Genomic DNA, 19,534 nt, shown 5'->3' with positions numbered 1-19,534 from the left:
GGGTTGGCAGCTGTAGCTCCGATCAGACCCCTAGCCTGGGAACCTCCATATGCTGTGGGTGCGGCCCTAAAAAAGCAATAAATAAATAAATAAATAAATAAATAAATAAATAAATAAATAAAATTTGGAAACACTCAATATTAAGAAAAAGTCATCAGAAAACTAGGCCACCGATAACTGGAGGAAAAGACTGGTTTATCATAGATAATTATGCCATGGGCCACCAACTCGGAACATGGAATTCTCAAATCAGTGAAAATCCACAAGCAGTTCCCTAAATTCTTTCTATTTGTTTAAACTTCCTTTGCATCATGCTGTCTTGCTTTCTCCCCTCCACCAAAAAAAAAAAAAAACCAAAAAACCCTACCTGAATAAGTTTGTTTTATTCATTAGCTAATTTGATTTTGAATTTTCTTCTGTTGAGCCTCTGCTATATAAGCAATGGCAGTATAGTCTGAATCCTGACCTAATTTATTGCTCTGGTCAAATTAGTTAACTTTTCTAAGACTTTATTTAAAAAGTTCTTTTTTGGTTGTGCCCATGGTATACAGAAGTTCCAGGGTCAGTGATCACCCTGACCTGGATTCTTAACCTGCCAAGCCACCAGGGAACTCCCTCTAAGACCTTTTATTTATTTATTTTTTTGGCCACATCTATGGCATCTGGAAGTTCCCAGAGCAAGGATCAAACTTGTGTCACTGTAGCAAATCAAGATGTTGTAGTTGACAATGCCAGATCCTTAACCTGCTGCACCACAAGGGAAGTCCTATTTTTAAATAAATTGTCATTCCTTTCATAAGGATAGAATGAGATAATGTTATTTGTAGAGTGCTTAGTATTGTGCCTTGATATTTGGTATTTGATAAATGGCATCTGTCTGGTATCCTGATTTATTCATCACCATGATTTATTCTGAATCAAGACAATATTTACACATTTTTCTTTTTTTGATTAATGATTTGACCAACTTCCTAGGTGCATATCTAACCCAGGTAATTGCATAAGAAATTTTAAAAATTGTGAATATGCTTATTTAATAGAAATATTTTTGGAGTTCCCATCGTGGCGTAGTGGTTAACGAATCTGACTAGGAACCATGAGGTTGCGGGTTCGATCCTTGGCCTTGCTCACTGGGTTAAGGATCCTGTGTTGCTATGAGCTGTGGTGTAGGTTGCAGATGTGGCTCAGATCCTGCATTGCTGAGGCTCTGGTGTAGGCCGGGGGCAACAGCTCCGACTGGACCCCTAGCCTGGGAACCTCCATACGCCGTGGGAGTGGCCCTAGAAAAAAAGGCGAAAAGACAAAAAAAAAAAAAAAAAAAGAAAGAAAGAAAGAAATATTTTTAACATTTTCTTGTGGAAAATAAAGTCCTGCACCTCACCCTGGAACCTGTTATGACTAAGCTGAGGTCAAACATGGGACTAAGTTCCTAGATTTCTCTGCTTAGGCCATTGATTTCGTTGCTGACTGTTTTGATCATGATGTCTCTTGCTTCCTGTGCTTAGATTCTTGCCTTTAAGTTGTTAATGCAGTCAGAGGCAAGCAGTTCATTTTCACTGTTAACCAAAGAAGTCAACTGGTCATGCAGGGGAAAAAATATGTCAAGTTAAAACTTCAAGCTGATATCTGATTTTTCTAAATAAATATTAGGATTAAATCTTTGGTATGGCATAAAGATAAATTATTGAATTTATTGTCTTTTAGGATTTTTGCTGAGGCAAATCCCATATCGATGGTGGTAAAAATCATTTGGGAGGCATATGTCAGGGGCTGGAGTTCTGGTCTTGGTTCTGTCTCCAAATAGGTGGGTAATGATACTGGAATGCTGGTCAAGGACTTCATTTTCTCATCTGCAAAATGAGTAGATTAGAGGTTCTCCAGATTCCTTGCAGCAATAGAATTTTATGAGGTTGCTAGGCATTTGGTGACCTGAGTTTCAGTCTTGGTCTACTTGTGTAAACTCAGAAACTGATATAAACTTTTTACCACACATGTGTCTGTTTAAAATGAGGATGCTAGAATTAGGAGAAAAAATGGTGGGATAAAAATTCTTTTTTTTTCTAAGCATTTTTATTACTAAGAACTAAACCAACAACCGGTCATACCACAACACCAGCAAACCAAGCTACATTTTTGGTTAAAACCCATGATAGTCTAACATCATAATAAACAAACTCACAAAGCTAATTGAGCACAATTCTGGGAAAACGGTTTAAGCTGATGAGACAACTCAGCTGTATTACCATGTAACCTTTAGATTTTTACTAGAAAGGAAAAGAAACCAAGAAAATAAAACAATTCAAGTAGGAAGATAATTGTTAATCAAGGCATCTGGGGTGATGGGAACCATAAGAACAAATCATTAAAATTCTGTCGTTTCAAAAACTCCTTCCTCACAAGTATTTCTTTAGAAATTACTTCAGCTAAATAAATATGATTTGATATTTACATTCAGTCCCTGGTTTGGGAAATTCCATATATACGCCCCAGGTGCGGCCATAAAAATAAATAAATAAATAAATAAATAAATAAATAAATAAATAAATAAATAATTCTAATAGACTTGTAATCAAAAGATGAGAAAAGAATTGCTTTCCTAATAGGGTATGTTTTCTGGGATGGGATAGGTGTCTTATAAAAGCTAAATAAATAACAAGTAACACCTTATATTTACCTTGCTGCAGGTGAATAAATAAAGTGACAGAAAATAAATTATTTTCTCTGCTGGCTAAGCACAGAGTCAACCTTCCTTAACAAGGCAATGAAGCAACAGAGCAATACTTTGCTTTTTACCTTTATTATGGGAGAATCACATCTCAAGGGAAGTCAGCTTTCAACTTCAGAATTACAGGAAACATAGTTATCATTGCCAGTATTTTAATACATACAGTCAATCTACAATTACTCCTTTAGTTCCTACTTAAATATTCCTTGCCATAAAAAAATGCTTTAGGACCAACTTGTAAGACTCTAAAAATAAGTTATTTTAAAGCCACGGCACATAACATTTTATATAGATAATATAGACACATAGATATCTGCACAAGACTAGCATGTTTTATTTTTTCAAATTGTGTCTTTGGACACAATTTTTAAAATTTAAATATTCTTAAAAACATTTTTTAATTTTAAGAATTGTGTCCAAAGACACAATTATAAAAAATAAGACTTTTTTCCTCTTTTTTTTTACCTTGTTATATTTGTCTGTTTATTTATTTTTTTATTTCTTATATTTTTATTTTGATAAAATACAACCATTTAAACCATTTTAACTGTTCCTTTCAGGACATTAAGTACATTCACACTGTTTTTCAACCATCACCACCATCTGTCTCCAGAACTTTCTTACCTTCCCAAACTGAAACTCCATACTGATTAAATAACTCTTTATTTCCTCCCCACCCCATCCCGGTCCCTGGAAACCACCATTCTCCTCTCATTCTCTGTAAATGTGACTGATCTAAATGCCTCATATAAATGAACTTTAAATTATTTTTCCTTTCATGACTGGTTTATTTTATTTAGCATAATGGATGAATTGTCAAGGTTCATCCTTTCCGTAGCAGGTGTCAGAATTTCCTTTCTTTTGAAGGCTGAATACTAGCCAGCAATAGTGGAAAAATTAAAAATACCTATCAGAGACTTTCATAAGGCCTTCCAACATCACACTCAGAGGGACATAGGGGAATTTAATAAGTGGATGGATTTTGGAGGGGAGTATGCAGAAACTATCTCTTCCATATGCATATCAGCTCTCTGGCCACTCTGTAAGTGCCAATAGCTTAGCAGATATTAAACATTATTTTAATTGCATATTTACTTGTTGCCTTTGAGCACTAGATAATGCTCTTGGAAGTCAGGGATTATGTCTTATTAACCATGACTTCTCTGAAAATTAGCATTGGACTTGGCACAGAATGGCATTCGTTATTTCTTTGCTGAAAGAATGGAATGAAGAAGTCAGAGGAACTAGTAAATTAACCTCTAATTTTTGTTTGTAATGTTTCCTGCTAATATCCTTTTTTTAAATATTAAGTGTTCTAATCCATGATCCTGGGGTAAACTGCATTTATTTAGGTCTTTTTAAATTTCTTTAAATGATAACTTGTAGTTTTCAGAGTATACATTTTACATTTCTTTTGTTAAATTTATTGGTAAGTATTTTATTCTTTTTGATTCTATTGTAAAGGGAATTTTTTGGCCATGCCAGTGGGATGCTAGAGTTCCAAGGCCAGGGCCTGAATCTGAGGTTAAGTGAATCCTTAACTTCTAGTCCACCAGGGAACTCCATTCTGCTGGTATCTTGATCATTGTTGGGTTTGAAACTAGTAGCATCTCATCTTTTTTGATATTTGTCAGAATTTATCACATTTTTTGAACAATGTTGGTGCTAAATAATTATGCTTTGAATCAGTATGGTATTTAGGGGGGATAAAATGTGGGCAATATTTTTATTTCATAAGGATGTGATAAGATAGAAACACATACCTACATAAGTATATATATGAAGCTTCTAACCTATACTCCACATATAGTAACTTATTTTTATTAGAACTGCCATGAAGAGTGAAATAATATGAAAAGTCAGCAATCTCTACTTTTACAGTCACCAACCTTACGATTTTCTACCTGGAACCTATTGATAAATAGGAAAATGAAATCCCATTAACCCTAACCTCTTTGAGACACCAGTTCTAATTGTGACATTTCTTAACCAAAGCAGTAAGAATGAGAATTTGGGGGCTAGGAATCTTATATTTTTCACTTTCTCTTGTTGTTTTCTCAACAGGTAGTCATGAGAAAGCAGAATGAAGAGCCAGAAATAGGTCCCAGCCCACTCCCATCCAGAGCTTTTGTGTATCAGGTGTTACTGGTAGAATATAGGTAACACAAGAGTGTGGACTTATACCTGTTCTGTTCATTTCTATGTCCCTAGAACTTGCCTCATAGTAAGCCTTCAATTCATGTTTTCCAATGAATGATTGCATCATTATTATTTAAATTTTAAAATTTAACAAAATTTCCTGCACTAATACCTGTAGGTTTTTATTCTAGAAAATGTTCAATGTTTGATGTTGTACAACAAATAATGTAAAAAAAGGGAGGGGATGATGATGGTGGGAGAGGCAGCCAGAAAGACATTTATGTAACCAATGGGGAAAGTATAAAAAAAAGTATTTTAAAACATCTCTTAGAACTTGTGCTACTATTACAAGTTTGGCTAAATGGCTGTAGTTGCCAGGGGTTGGGAGGAGGCAGAGATGAATAGACAGATCACAGAGTTTTAGGGCAAGAAAACTAGCCTTAATGATAACACAGTGGTGGATACACACCGTAATACATCTCAAAACCCAGAACATATGCAACACCAAGAGTGAACCCTGAAGGAAACTGTGGACTTTGGGTGACAATGACATGTCATGCAGATTCATCGCTGGTAACAAATGTATCACTCAGATGCTGGATGTAGATAGTGGGGAAGGTTGTCTGTGTGGTGACAGGGGTATTTGAGAAATCTTCGTTTCTTCTGCCCAAGTTTGTTGTGAACCTAAAACTGCTCTAAAAAATAAAGTTTATTAAAAAAGGGAGTTAGCCTAATGGTAACTTCTAGTGTATCTTCCATTGAGCATTAGAAAATAAAACCACTTCCCCTGGAAAATTAATAAACGATGTCTCTTTTGCTTTCCATCTTTGGCACCATGGCTTAAGCATTTCAGCTACAATGGAAAAAATTGTTACTTTTATTTTCCCAGAAATTATGAGTTTCATTTTATAATAAATGCATAAAAAGTATATGAAACTATACTGCTTTTTTTACTGCATAAATCCAGCAATGAATTAAATATATTAGTTCACTTCATAAACAGTAATTTAGAACCCAGATTACCCAGGGTAACATGCCAGGTATTCTAACAAATGTACAGATTTTTTTTTTAAATGATAACCTGCTTCATTTCTGAGGGATCTTGCCTTTTTCAGATATTTATATATTTTTCATTTGTTCCTCACAGCCCTGGGTAGTCAACAGGGAAAGATTTTTTTAAATTTTATTAGATTATAGCTGATTTACAAAGTTGTGTTAATTTCAGATGTACAGCAAGGTAAATTAGTTGTACATAGACATATATCTGTTCCTTTCAGATTCTTTTCCCATATAGGTTACCACACAATACTGAGTATATTTTTCTGAGCTATACAGTAAGGCCCCTTAGCCATCTAGTCTATATATAGTAGTGGGTATATATCAATCCCAACCCTGTAATTTATCCCCCCCATGTTGCCCCTTTGGTAAACATAAATTTGATTTTGAAATGTTGAGTCTGTTTCTCTTTTTTTAAATTCTATTGCGTCATTTCAATTACATTCCACATATTAGTGATCTTATATGATAATTGGCTTTCTCTGCCTGACTTACTTCACATAGTATGATAATTTCTAAGTCCATTCATGTTGTCGCAAATGGCATTATTTTATCTTTTTATGGCTGAGTACTATTCCACTGTATATATGTACTACATCTTCTTTATCCATTCCTCTATCGAAGGACCTTTTGGTTGCATCCATGACTTGTCTATTGTAAATAGTGCTGTGATGAACACTGGGGTGCATGCATCTTTTCTAATTATGGTTTTCTCTGGATAATCCCAGGGGTGGGATTGCTGGATCATATGGTAGTTCTATATGTTTTCTGAGGAAACTCCATAGTGTTCTTCAGCTTACATTCTCACTAAAAGTGTAGGAGGGTTCCTTTTTCTCCACACCCTCTCCAGCATTTTCAACAGGGAAGATCTTAAACTTCCACTCAAGAAGTTTCCATTAATTGGAAAAATTATATATTTTTTCACAATAATGTAATTAAAGCAAAAGAGAAATTTTAAATGAAAACAATTTCCTTGTACCCAATTATCTTAATAAAATAGTTTTAATTAATTTTTTTTTTTTTTACTTTTCGGACTGTTCATATATGAAGAGTAATCACTACTGGGTCAGAGTTGGTATTCAGAGAAATAATTTATTCACCAAAGTTAAAAAAAAAAAAAGACCAAAAATACGTACTAGAGGTAAAATGTGTTACTAGTAAATTTGGGAAGAGGTACCAGAGTCAGTAGAACCTTATCAATTAATCAAACACGGGAACAGATCTTGTAAGAACACAGTCGTTAAAATAACCAGCTAAAGTCTTTGGAAAGAATGAATATTGGATGCCTGAGGTTGATGGCCACGGAGAGAGGATTTCCCTTGTTAATGCTTCCTTTACAAACCTCTACCTTACAAAAGGAGCAAATAGGAGAAAAAGGAGGACTCTAAGTGGTGCCCTGGAGAAAGCCCAGGAGGAGCTTGGGAGGGGTTGGCATAGTGGGAGATGAGCTCAGGCGCATGCGCTTGGAGGTGAGGGTGCGCAAAAGCCTCTGAGGACAGCAGTGTCTTCCACTGCTTTCCGTGGGAGTCACCGGGATTCTCAGGCGTGGGGTTGCACGTCCACCCTCTGTCCTCTTCTGTTGGCCTGGCTGTCAGAGAGACATCTTGGAACGGTTAACACTGTTAAGTGGTATTGGAGAAAATGTGGTCTCTAACTAGTCTCCCCACAGCCACTCCAGTTCCTCTCACCTAATCTTGTTTCCCACACTGCAATACCCGGTATTTTAAAAAATCCTGATTTCACTGCCGCATTGCTCTGAGGTTAAAGAAAAGACTCCTTATCGTGGCTCCAAGGCCGTGCATCATCTGGCCCTCGCTTCCTCTTTTCCTGTGTTCTTGCCTGCTCTCCCTTGCTGTCTGCACCCCAGGCTGCCTGCCTTCCTGCCATTTCTCACCGGGTTCCAGCCTCCCTCCCTCAGTCTGGAATACACACTCCCTTCCTCACGTCCACACTGCCTGGGATCCTTCTAGCATGGCCCATCTCGCCCCCCAAGTGTTATTTCCTTGGAAAAACTTTCTTGAGCCAGCAATCTAGTTCAGGTTCCTTTGCTGCACGTTGATCTGAGCGGACACTTTTCTTCTTGCATGGCATTTATTTCCTTTATATTCTCAATAGACTCTAAACTAAGTCTCCAAAAGCCAAAGCTCTTGTTATTTCCCATTATATTTCCAGACATCATCACCTCGCCTGAAACTCAGTCACTGTTTATTAAACGAATAAATGAACTGCATTTCCAGTTCAAAGGGGATCATGCTTTTCTTATGTTTAAGTCCTTTAGATAATCTTCCATTGTGGTGAGGAGAGCATTCAGATTCCTAACATGGCTTGTACTCACCTCACGCTATGCTTCCTGGTCAGTCCCCAACCTTACCTTAACTCAATCTCCTTGTACCATGTTTACTGAACACTGGAATGTACCACACAGGGCCGGTGAGAGGGTTTAACTGTGAACAGGACAGACACTGTGCGGACGCTTATGGAGCTTATGGTCTAGGGCAGACATTAAATGATGATTTTTGATGAACCAAATGTCAATAAATTATAAAAATACATCCTCTTCCATTCTTTATGTGCCGGCTGAGATCCCTGGGGGAATTCCTAAAGATGTGGGGACCTATATTTTGGAAACTTGGCTATTTTCATCTTGTTTATTTTTTAATTATTTTCATTTTGGTCTCCATGAGCATTTAATGAAGCTCTCTTTGAAAATGCCAGCTGTTCTGAAATGCACGGTGAGGAACCAAGGAAGGCTGTGCTTTGTGTTGTTAAAAGGTAATCTGAGATACCTTAGATTTTGGAAGGGTTTATTTGAGCAAACATTGATTCCCATCAGGCTTTTATAGTGAAGGCGCACAAGCAAGGCAAGGCAGTGACTTGATTGGCTGTAGCTTGGTTGCCCTCTCTAAGAAAGCCTTGTTGGCTCTTTGTGGTGGATTGTTCTTAGGTTACGGTTTCTCAGCCTTGAGGAATTTATAGGAATTGACTCTGGCTTAGATTTCAATTTTCTTCCATAGGCTGCCAGGGCGTTACAGCTACACTGTCTAATGGCCTCCTTGTTTAATTACTTTAACAGTGTTTTCTTGTTTTGATGTGTGTTATCAGATCTGGTCATAGTATCAGAAGTTGCTATCTTCTTCCTGGAAGGTCAAGCATAGGGGTGGCAGCAAAAATTAAGGCAGCATATTAGGACACAGTGAAAGAGTAAAGAAGAGTTGACTCCACCTGTCCCACCAAAATGTGTTCAATCTGAGGTAATTCTTGCCTTCCATTTAAAGAGGAATTTAATCTCCAGTGTCTGAATTGCAGCATAATCTGTAAAGACCACACACTGCAGAGTTCAATGCCTTATTTTCTTCACTAGAAAGAATGTGCCCAGGTTGATGATAATGATGATTATTAACAAATTATTAATTTTTGTTACAACTGCCATGTTTGACTTGAGTACATTTAACTGTCATTTATTGAGCTATTTTTGATCATAGATCTTTAAACATTTTTTATCGAAGTGTAGTTGATTTACAATGTGTTAATTTCTACTGTACAGCAAAGTGATTTGCATATATACACACATTCTTTTTCATATTCTTTCCATTATGGTTTATTACAGGATACTTTGTTCCCTTACTATACAGTGGGACCCTGTTGTTTATCCATTCTATATATAATAGTTTGCATCTGCTAATCCCAAACTCCCAATGCATTTCTCCCCCACCTCTCTCTTGATTACAGATATTATTGCATGAACCAACACAAACCGGCATGGAATTGTTGCAGCTCATTTTATGCTTCTGGTACTTTGGAGAGAAATTATAAACCATTAAGGGAGAATTTTGTGTGTTAATCAAGGAAAAAAAAGAAAAAGAAGGGAAGGGGGGAAGAGGAAAAAGAGAAGAAATTGTCTTTCTCCAAAATGACAGGTAGCAGCTGTGAGCCAAAGGGAACATAACATGGTCTTCACCTTTAGGTTATGGCTTTACATTCAAATGCTCACAACTGTTTTAGAAAGCTTGACGCCCACACGGCAGGATCTTGCTCCTCTTTAATTTTCTCTAATTTGTGTAGTGAATAACCAAATACTCATAATGCAATTAGAAGATAATCAGGCTTGTAATTATGTTAATTGCCGGAGACTTACATCAATCCTCCCGCAAAGTGATAGGATTTCAGGGGAACCATTAGCGGGAGAGAGAGTGAGGGTAAGACTGGGGGGAAGGGGGCCGGTGCAGAGGGTCCCGATGTCATCCTTTAGCCACACTGAGAAGATGATGGAGCTGGACGGGGACTAGGCCTTCAGGGGAGATGCTTAGAAAGCTGAGTTTTACACCCTAGAACATCAATCTCTTTTGTTGGTCTTTTCTTTCTATAAATAATCACACTGTCCCCCTATACTTACCATAAGAAGCCCAAGTCAAAGAAAACAGGTAAATAGGTGAGAGGAAAAGTGAAAAAGAGAGAATTACTGCTACCCTTTAGCCCTGCTTTCTATGTTACTGAAAAAACAAGACATGCCACTACCATCAACCCTTCTCCAGAGAAAGCCTCCGTTCTCATATGATGATGATTAACCGTCAGACTGTTGCTTCGGTCTGTCTTTAGCTCTCCCTTTGCTCACTCAACCGGTACGGCCCTGACGTTACATTTCTTTCTAAATTCAATACATTAAGAAATTAATTAAGATATTTCAAGTTGTCTTTGGAGCTGGGCAGCCAGGAGCTTGCTGTGGCTGGCTTTCTCGCCCTCTGCATCAGTACCAACCGTGTGAGAAGCCTGCCCTCTCTCTCTCACTTTCTTCCTTTTCCTTTCTTCCACCTACTTCTGTTGTGTGGCATGGCAGGTGAAAAAAACTTGTGGTGTGGTTTCACTTAAAAAAGATTTTTGCCACCACATTTTTACCACCTCGTGAAGTTAAAATTACCTCACAAAGGGACGTTGAGAAAAGGGAACCTTTTCTCATATCTGTTGATGGGAAAGTAAATGGGTGCAGCCACTGTGGAAAACAGAATGGAGGCTCTTGGAAAAATTTAAAAAAGAGCTACCATACAGATCCAGCAATTTCACCTCTGGGCATCTATCTGAAGGAAATGAGACCTTTATCTCAAAGAGATATCTGCACCTCCATGTCCATTGCAGCAATTTTTACAAATAGCTAAGCCATGGAAACAACCTAAGTGTTTGTAAATGAATAAATGGATAAAGAACATGTGGTATATACATATACAGGCAGTGGAAGATTATTCAGTCTTAAGGTAGAAGGAAATCCTCTCACTTGAGCAACATGGATAAACCTTGAAGACATTATGCTAAGTAAAATAAGACAAAGACAAATACTGTATGATATCACTTATGTGTAGAATCTAAAGAAAAACCAAAGTCATAAAACCGGGGCGCAGATTGCTGGTTGCCAGGGTTGGGTGGGTTTGGGGGTGGCACGGGAAATAGGTGAAGGTGGTCCAAGCTACAAAACTTCTAGTCATAAGATGAGTAGCTCCTGGGATACAATGTAAAGCATGGTGATTATAGTTAGCAATACTCTATGGTATATTTGAAAGTTTCTAAGAAAGAGGTACAGCCACTATGGAGAACAGTTTGGAGATACCTTAGAAATCTATACATAGAACTTCCATATGACCCCGCAATCCCACTCTTGGGCATCTATCTGGACAAAACTCTACTTAAAAGAGACACGTGCACCCGCATGTTCATTGCAGCCCTATTCACAATAGCCAGGACATGGAAACAACCCAAATGTCCATCAACAGATGATTGGATTCAGAAGAGGTGGTATATATACACAATGGAATACTACTCAGCCATAAAAAAGAATGACATAATGCCATTTGCAGCAACATGGATGGAACTAGAGAATCTCATACTGAGTGAAATGAGCCAGAAAGACAAAGACAAATACCATATGATATCACTTAGAACTGGAATCTAATATCCAGCACAAATGAACATCTCCTCAGAAAAGAAAATCATGGACTTGGAGAAAAGACTTGTGGCTGCCTGATGGGAGGGGGAGGGAGTGGGAGGGATCGGGAGCTTGGACTTATCAGACACAACTTAGAATAGATTTACAAGGAGATCCTGCTGAATAGCATTGAGAACTTTGTCTAGATACTCATGTTGCAACAGAAGAAAGGGTGGGGGAAAAAACGTAATTGTAATGTATACATGTAAGGATAACCTGACCCCCTTGCTGTACAGTGGGAAAATAAAAAAAATTAAAAAAAAAAGAAAGTTTCTAAGAAAGAAAGATCTTAAAAGTAGTTGCCACAAGAAAAAAAATCTTTTAACTGTATGAGGTGATGGATGTTAACTAAACTTACTGTGGTCATCATTTCACAATACGTACAAATACCACATCGTTATGTTATAGTCTTTAAACTAACACAATAGTTTATGTCAATTATATCTCAATAAAACTGGGGGTGGGGGAAGGGAAGGAAAAACCAAAAAGACCACACGCAGGTCATCTAGGAATAGAGAGCTTTGTTAGAACTGATGTTAAAGTATATATATAATATATATACATATATATAATATAAAGTGTATATCTAAAATAGGGCTGTACCAGTGGCATGTGGAAGTTCCCAGGATAGGGGTCAAATCAGCACTGCAGCTGCAGCCACAGACACAGCAACTTGGGATCTGAACCACATCTGCGACTTACACGGCAGCTTGAGGCAATGCCAGATCCTTAACTAACTGTGTGAGGCTGGGGATCAAACCCACATCCTCATCAATACTAGATGGGTTCTTAACAGGCTGAGCCACAATGGGAACTCCTAAAGTATATTTAATTATCATCAATCCCCTTGGTCAAAATGGGGGAGAATTACCTCACATAGATTTTGTTTTTTATCTATAGAGAAAGGATCAGGAGATCTTCTGAGTCGTATTTAACTAAATGCCACCTGTCAATTATGAGTAAGACAAATTGAAAGGCTTCTCTTTTTCAAACACAGGCAGGCTAAAATGACCCTATGCATCAGAAGTAGGTCCATAAACATCAAATCTTTACTACTGCTGCTCAGCATGAATACACACTAATGCTGATTTCCATCGTAACTTATATTTTATATCCTTAATGTCAAAATAAAGTGACAAATTTGGGTTTGTAGTTCACCATATGTTTACTGCTTCTTGGCCATTTGGGAAACATATTGAAACTATACGGTATATAATTAAACTGTAAGAATGCTGTGAGCTGAGTTAAATAAGGTGTGTTATGTAACATTCTCTCATTTTCTATTGCATTTTTGATTGTTAACCATTAAAGCAAACACAGGTTTTTCTGGTTTGTGAAAAGTTGAGCCATGAAAATGACCCACATGATTAGACTTTACTGGCTACTAGAAAGTCAGACAGGAACATCTATGCTGAACTAAGAGCTATTTTTAAAAGGAAGTAGTTCCTTAGAAGGTGCTGGTCACCAGGCAGTTTATTTTGAAATAAGAAGATGATGCTGTCATCAATAAAAGCATAACAGTCAGTTAAAAATATTCAAGAATAAATGAGGGATTTGAGAAAAGGCTAAATTTCATGATAGGAAAATATATTACTCATAAAAACTAGAAACTTTTCCTGTAACTTATTTACTGTTGGCAAATTGTCCAAAAACCTAATTAGATAAGTTGATGTTCTTGGAAGAGATCTCAGACTAGCTCATTACATTAACGCCATAAATTTGTTCGTTCAGAAATTCCTGAGTAAGCAACAAATCACACAGAGAGTTTCTTGCTTTTTCTCATTCCTTAATTTCAACTTTTGTCGTTGGCTAAAATCTTATTTTTACGCTGCAGAGAAGTAATTGACTCAGAAAAATTTATTTAGTTTATAAACCATCACTTCAAATCAGAGGCAGATTTGGAGATAATTTAGTTAACATTCTGTGATTTCTCATCAATATAAAAAGTGAATTTCATCTCCACTCTTTAGTCTTCAAAATAAGAATAGAATTTATGATAGTATTGTTAAGTAAGGAAGGCAAAGATATTAATCCTAAAAACTGTACTCCTTAAGATTGAAAATGGTTTTATAAACATTTTTTTTTTAATTTTCAGTCTCTCAAGGTCATAGAACCATGGAAATGCTAACGGTAGAAGAGCAATCCAGTAATTTTGGTCAAATTTCCAATGACTAGGTGGCTTACATTCTACCTACATATAGGTAAATATACTATATACTATTTATAAATAACTTTTCTGTAGGCGGTAGATGGGATATAGTATTTTCTATTTTAAAATATCACATTTTAGCCCAGTTTCATAAAATGCTATAAAGACAAATAAAAATACATTGTGCTTTCATATTTCTTCATTTCCTTTACCAACAAACTTTTTTTCTATGTTCCAGTTTCTCTAATAATTAACAAATTTGGGTCTGTGCAGATTTTCCCCAAATTGCATCCAGGTTTCTATTAATTCTGTAGCAAGATTTTAGTTTATCCTACTTCATGCTGATTTATTTCCTTACTTGTTAAAATACTTCCAATGAGTGATTAATGCAATGGAGAGTAGCTAAAACCTATATTTAAAATTTAAAAGATTATTGGGCCCAGACATCCTGAAAGTATTAAAAAATGGGAGGAAAGTGGCTAGACATGAAAACTGAAATTACTTTACTTAAGAACTAGTATTTGTCAAAATCAAGCTTATGGCTCTGGACAGGGACATTCAAAACATGTTTTAAAAGAAAATATTCCAGCTGTATAACCTGAAATCCTCTGTGAAAACTCCAAAAAGAATTGCCTGAAGCTATGACTAAATTATTTAAGGCTGGTTCTTTTTGAAGTTTAATTTGTATCCCTAAATGATATTAACAGCCAAAAAGAGATTCAGAGTTAAAAATGGATATATGCCACTTATGTGATTAAAAAACCCCAAACCAGTAGTATGTTTGTATACTTACATAGAAGTTAACCTTCCTTGGTTTAAATAGAAAAAACTAAATGAGAAAAACTAAGAAATTTTGTCTTTGGAAATTGAATCCTGTTATCATTGGTTCCGGCTAAGAGATACCTAAATGATTATGTAAAGGATTTTAATTGTTGAAGAGGATAGGCTAATGAAGAGTTAAATATGTACCTTCCATTTACGGAATAAAAACTGCTTTTTTTGGGGAAAAGAATGTAGAAATAGTAAAACAGGCTTTTGAGGATACTGAGAATTTGTTTCTGTGTGTCTTTGGAGAATTTTAAGAGTAATATAAACATACAACTCTAGATAAAGGTCTGCCTTGAAAATGAATCTTTAAAAATTTGATCAAAGGAGCATGTTAGTTTAGAGACAAAAACCTTTTAGTGGTTGTATGGTCATGGAGGTGAAGATAGTGAAGGATGAGATAGAAAATTAGATTTAAAAATATACCCAGTAATGTAAGTTCATTAAACTCACAGTGGATGATAGTGGAAAGGTTATAAATCTTGGATGAAAGGATATGATTACAAAAAGGGCCTGTAAAATTTAAGAAACCTCTGAATTTAAACCCAAAATATACCATAAGATGGAAATAAATCTTATGCACCAAAACTGCATGTAAAGGCTTATATGTACATCAAATATGGTATTTCATTTCACAAAATGTTCAGAATATGCCATTTTGCAAATGGCATTGTAACTATGGAAAGGTGTACCCTCTTTTTCAACAGTTTGTGGCTTAAAGTAACACATCAATTGGAATTAATCACTGGTTTTTCAGCTGTGTTAAAACCAAATGAATGTTGGGTTACAAAAATGTATTTTTAAAGGAGTACCATAAAGTGTGTTTATGAGTTATAAGACTATAAATTATCGATGAGTTTTTTAGAGTGAAGTTGCCAAATGATACCTACGGAGAAATCTTAAGAAAATGGAAAATTAAGAGAATAATGAAATCATTGAATTATGATCGCACATTTGAGGGGTGGGAATTGCCGAACAAGCTTGGCATTGACAGGTTCTCCTAAAAGGAAGTGAAGAGAAAAGCCTCCGTATGGTTATTTGAATGAATGCTTTAATTATTATTTTTGTTAAAGCATCATACTATTACTGGCATGGAAAGAAGAATCTATAAAGCATTTTGATTAAGCACACTAAAATTATGTTTCTCTAGTTAATATATGAACCAAATTAGAATTTATTGAAGATAAAAATGTCACTTTAGATATGTAATAACTCCTGTGGTCTCAGATGAAAGGTAATATCTCAAACGGATGGTAAAAGATTAAGTCCGTTTTACATAATAATTCATGTAATTTAGAAAGCCATTGACTGGATGGAAAAGGGCTCTGTTTTTAATGCTTCTGATTTTCCTATAAATAGAATACAGTGAAGGTGCAAATGTAATCCTAAACAGTAAATACCTCTCTTGCTTCTCAACTCTCTATTTTACTTTTCAATGAGTCATGATTTGTATAAGCAATCCTTGATCAGATTTTCATCTTTAGGCCAACTGGTAAACTAAACCACCCTTCTCTGAGGCCTCTAGGTGTCTTTTCCTTATCTGATTTGTAATATATGAGAACAGGTTAATCTTAATCATGCCCTAACTTTTATTTTTTTTATTTTTTATTTTTTGTATTTTTAGGGCCCCACCCATGGCATATGAAAAAGAATCTGAAAAGGAATCTATCATCTATCTATCTATCCATCTATCTAGATATAACGGAATCATTTTGTACACCTGAAACTAATTCAACATTGTAAATTAACTACACTTCAATAATAAACTAAATAAAGTGTTTGTAATCTGGCACATATGAGTATTTAATAAACGTGTAGTAAGTAGTCATTGATTGAATAAATAATGAATAATATGTTTTTGAACTATGTGACCTTGGATAAATTTTATTCATGGATCATTGGATGCTTACTATGTGAAAGATACCTGGCTAGGTGTGCTAGGTGAAGCAAAGATGAGAAATCTTTTTAGTTGCCTAGCTCCCTCCGTTCTCTCCAGGATTTCTCCTGCTCTGTCCTTCCTCACCTATGGCGAGACCCTGACGTTAAGATTATGGGCTTCGGAGTTCCCGTCGTGGCGCAGTGGTTAACGAATCCGACTAGGAACCATGAGGTCGAGGGTTCGGTCCCTGCCCTTGCTCAGTGGGTTAACGATCCGGCGTTGCCGTGAGCTGTGGTGTAGGTTGCAGACGCGGCTCGGATCCAGCCGTTGCTGTGGCTTTGGTGTAGGCCGGTGGCTACAGCTCCGATTCAACCCCTAACCTGGGAACCTCCATATGCCGCGGAAGCAGCCCAAGAGATAGCAACAACAACAACAACAAAAGACAAAAGACAAAAAAAAAAAAAAAAAAAAAAAAAAAAGATTATGGGCTTGGCGATCATCATGCTTTTCCATTTCCATCTTGGGAAATCATTCAACTTCCCTGAACCTCAGTTCTGTTTTCTGTCTAATGGGAATAATGACACCTGTACCAGAGGTTATAGTGAGAACGATAGTCAAAGTGCGGGACGGGCCAAGTCCAGAACCCTGCCCTTGACACCTGCTCCTTAACATGCAGTGCCCCTCTTCTTCCCTGCCAACCTTTTCCCAGGCCCTCTCTAGTTTCACAAGTGTTTTGTTATCTCTTTTCCTTCCAAATAGTGGTTTCACTGTAAACCTTATTTGTATTTAATTCACACACATTATTACTCTTTTGTCCTCTGCCACAATATCTTTGCTTCCACTTCCTTTAGTCTTTATCTTGATGATATCAGTCTGGGCTTGCATTTCCAAGTTTACTTTTTGTTTTTTAAATACAATAAAACCAAGCTAATCCAGCCGAAAACTCAAGGGTCTAAGATGCTGAATAAAATGATTGACCATGGCTTTCAGAAGAATTGCGAACATTCTGTCCAGTTTCACAGTTGGTTGGTGATGGCGGAAACCAGATTCTGGAGGCTTACAGAATGGCCAGATGGTGAGGAAATGGAAGTGGACTTTGTGGATTATATGTTAAAGAGTATCAGAAAAAAGAAAAAAGGAAAGATATTATGAGAAATCCCTAAAGAATGGGACCTTACAGAAAAAGAAAATGAGAGCCAAGAAGGGAAAGTTAGACCAGGCGAAGTTCACGTGGGAGAAAGGAATATGAGGAGGAAAACGGATTTGAACGTACAAAGAGAGGAAGTTAAGTATTTGCTTTGGAGGTTTTTATTTAAAAGTTGACTACAGAAGTAGAGTCGACTTTCAAAAAAAAAAAATTCTTCATTTACAAAATGTGCAGAAAAAGAGGAAATTATTCAATTTAAAAGTGTGAAACAATTCTTTTTAGTCTTGCTCATTTAATTGTAAAATACACATAAAAGAGAAAAAAACAATAAGATATATATGAATAGTTTAATGAATCATTATGAAAAGACTACTCATTACCATCAAGAAATAGAACTTTGGTAACTTCACTAGTGTGCGTCTAAGGTTAATTTTTTAAATAAAAACTTGCTATGGTTTGTTTAGCATAAGAATCTAAAGATTGGTGTTTTCCATCAATTATGGAAAATCCTTATTCCATACTTCTTAGAGCAGTACCTTAACATTCCTCTCTCTTCCCTGCTCTGGTTTCATCTTGTCTTCTCTTTCTCTCTCTCTGTGTGTGTGTGTGTGTGTGTGTGTGTGTGTGTGTTTCTCTCTGTCTTCTCTTTGAAGAACTTATATCAAAAGTGTGTTAGGTGAAAGGAATTCCATGTTCATAATGGGAAGATTCAATATTGTGAAAATGTCAATTCCTTCAAATTGATATACAGTTCAATGCAATTGTAGTCAAAATCCAAACAAGTTATTTTGTAGATATTGACAAAAAAATTCTAAAAATTTTATGAAAATGCTAAAGACCAAGAATATCCAATATGATCCTCAAGAATAAATAAGCACTCACCATACCTGATTTTAAGATTATAAAGCTACAGCAATCAAGACAGAGTTCTACTGGCAAAACAATAGATGCCTAGATTATTGGAACGAAATAAAGAGCTCAGAAACAGACCCACAGAAATACAGTCAACTGATCTTTGACAAAGGGACAAAGGCAATACAACAGAGAGAGGAATAGTGCTGGGGTTTTTTTTGGAACCAATGATGTAGCAATTGATTGCCCATTTACAAAAGCAATGAGTCTAAATATTGACCCGACACTTTTTAAAAAATTTAATTCAAAAAAAGTCATAGACAAAAATGCAAAATGGAAACTATACAGCTTCTATTAATTTCTAATTTTGGCTTTAGTAGTTTTCTTGACTAAAAATCCTTTTTACTCCTTTTTTTAGTTTCTTGTGGGTATCATGAAGCTTATTATTTTTATTGATATTGATAAAATTATTGATATAGTTATTAAGACAGTAAACATAATTATTCAATAACATGTTCTGAAAACTGGAAGAGGTGGTACCTGTGTGGCTATTTCTTTCTTTCTCTTTTTTTTTTTTGTCTTTTTGCCATTTCTTGGGCCACTTCCTCGGCATATGGAGGTTCCCAGGCTAGGGGTCTAATCGGAGCCGTAGCCACCGGCCTACGCCAGAGCCACAGCAACGCAGGATCCGAGCCGCGTCTGCAACCCACACCACAGCTCACGGCAACGCCGGACCCTTAACCCACTGAGCAAGGGCAGGGATTGAACCCGCAACCTCTTGGTTCCTAGTC

The 19,534-nt window shown here is 36.3% G+C and overlaps 1 long non-coding RNA gene across 7 annotated transcripts in view; it reads left to right on the top strand.

The window, feature by feature from the left end:
• Positions 1-16,876, top strand: part of LOC110260289 — a 57,147-nt gene extending 40,271 nt beyond the window's left edge. For all 7 annotated transcript variants that reach the window (XR_002343310.1, XR_002343308.1, XR_002343306.1 and 4 more), the window contains 4 exons: positions 1,705-1,804; positions 4,790-9,171; positions 13,987-14,092; positions 16,490-16,876. This is a non-coding gene — a long non-coding RNA (uncharacterized LOC110260289). The remainder of the gene's footprint in view (positions 1-1,704; positions 1,805-4,789; positions 9,172-13,986; positions 14,093-16,489) is intronic.

This window comes from Sus scrofa, chromosome 4 (genome assembly GCF_000003025.6).
Source record: "Sus scrofa isolate TJ Tabasco breed Duroc chromosome 4, Sscrofa11.1, whole genome shotgun sequence".
Taxonomy (NCBI): Eukaryota; Metazoa; Chordata; class Mammalia; order Artiodactyla; family Suidae; genus Sus; species Sus scrofa.
The sequence above is the reverse complement of the archived record's forward strand: the minus strand, read 5'-3'. Positions and strand labels throughout refer to the sequence as shown.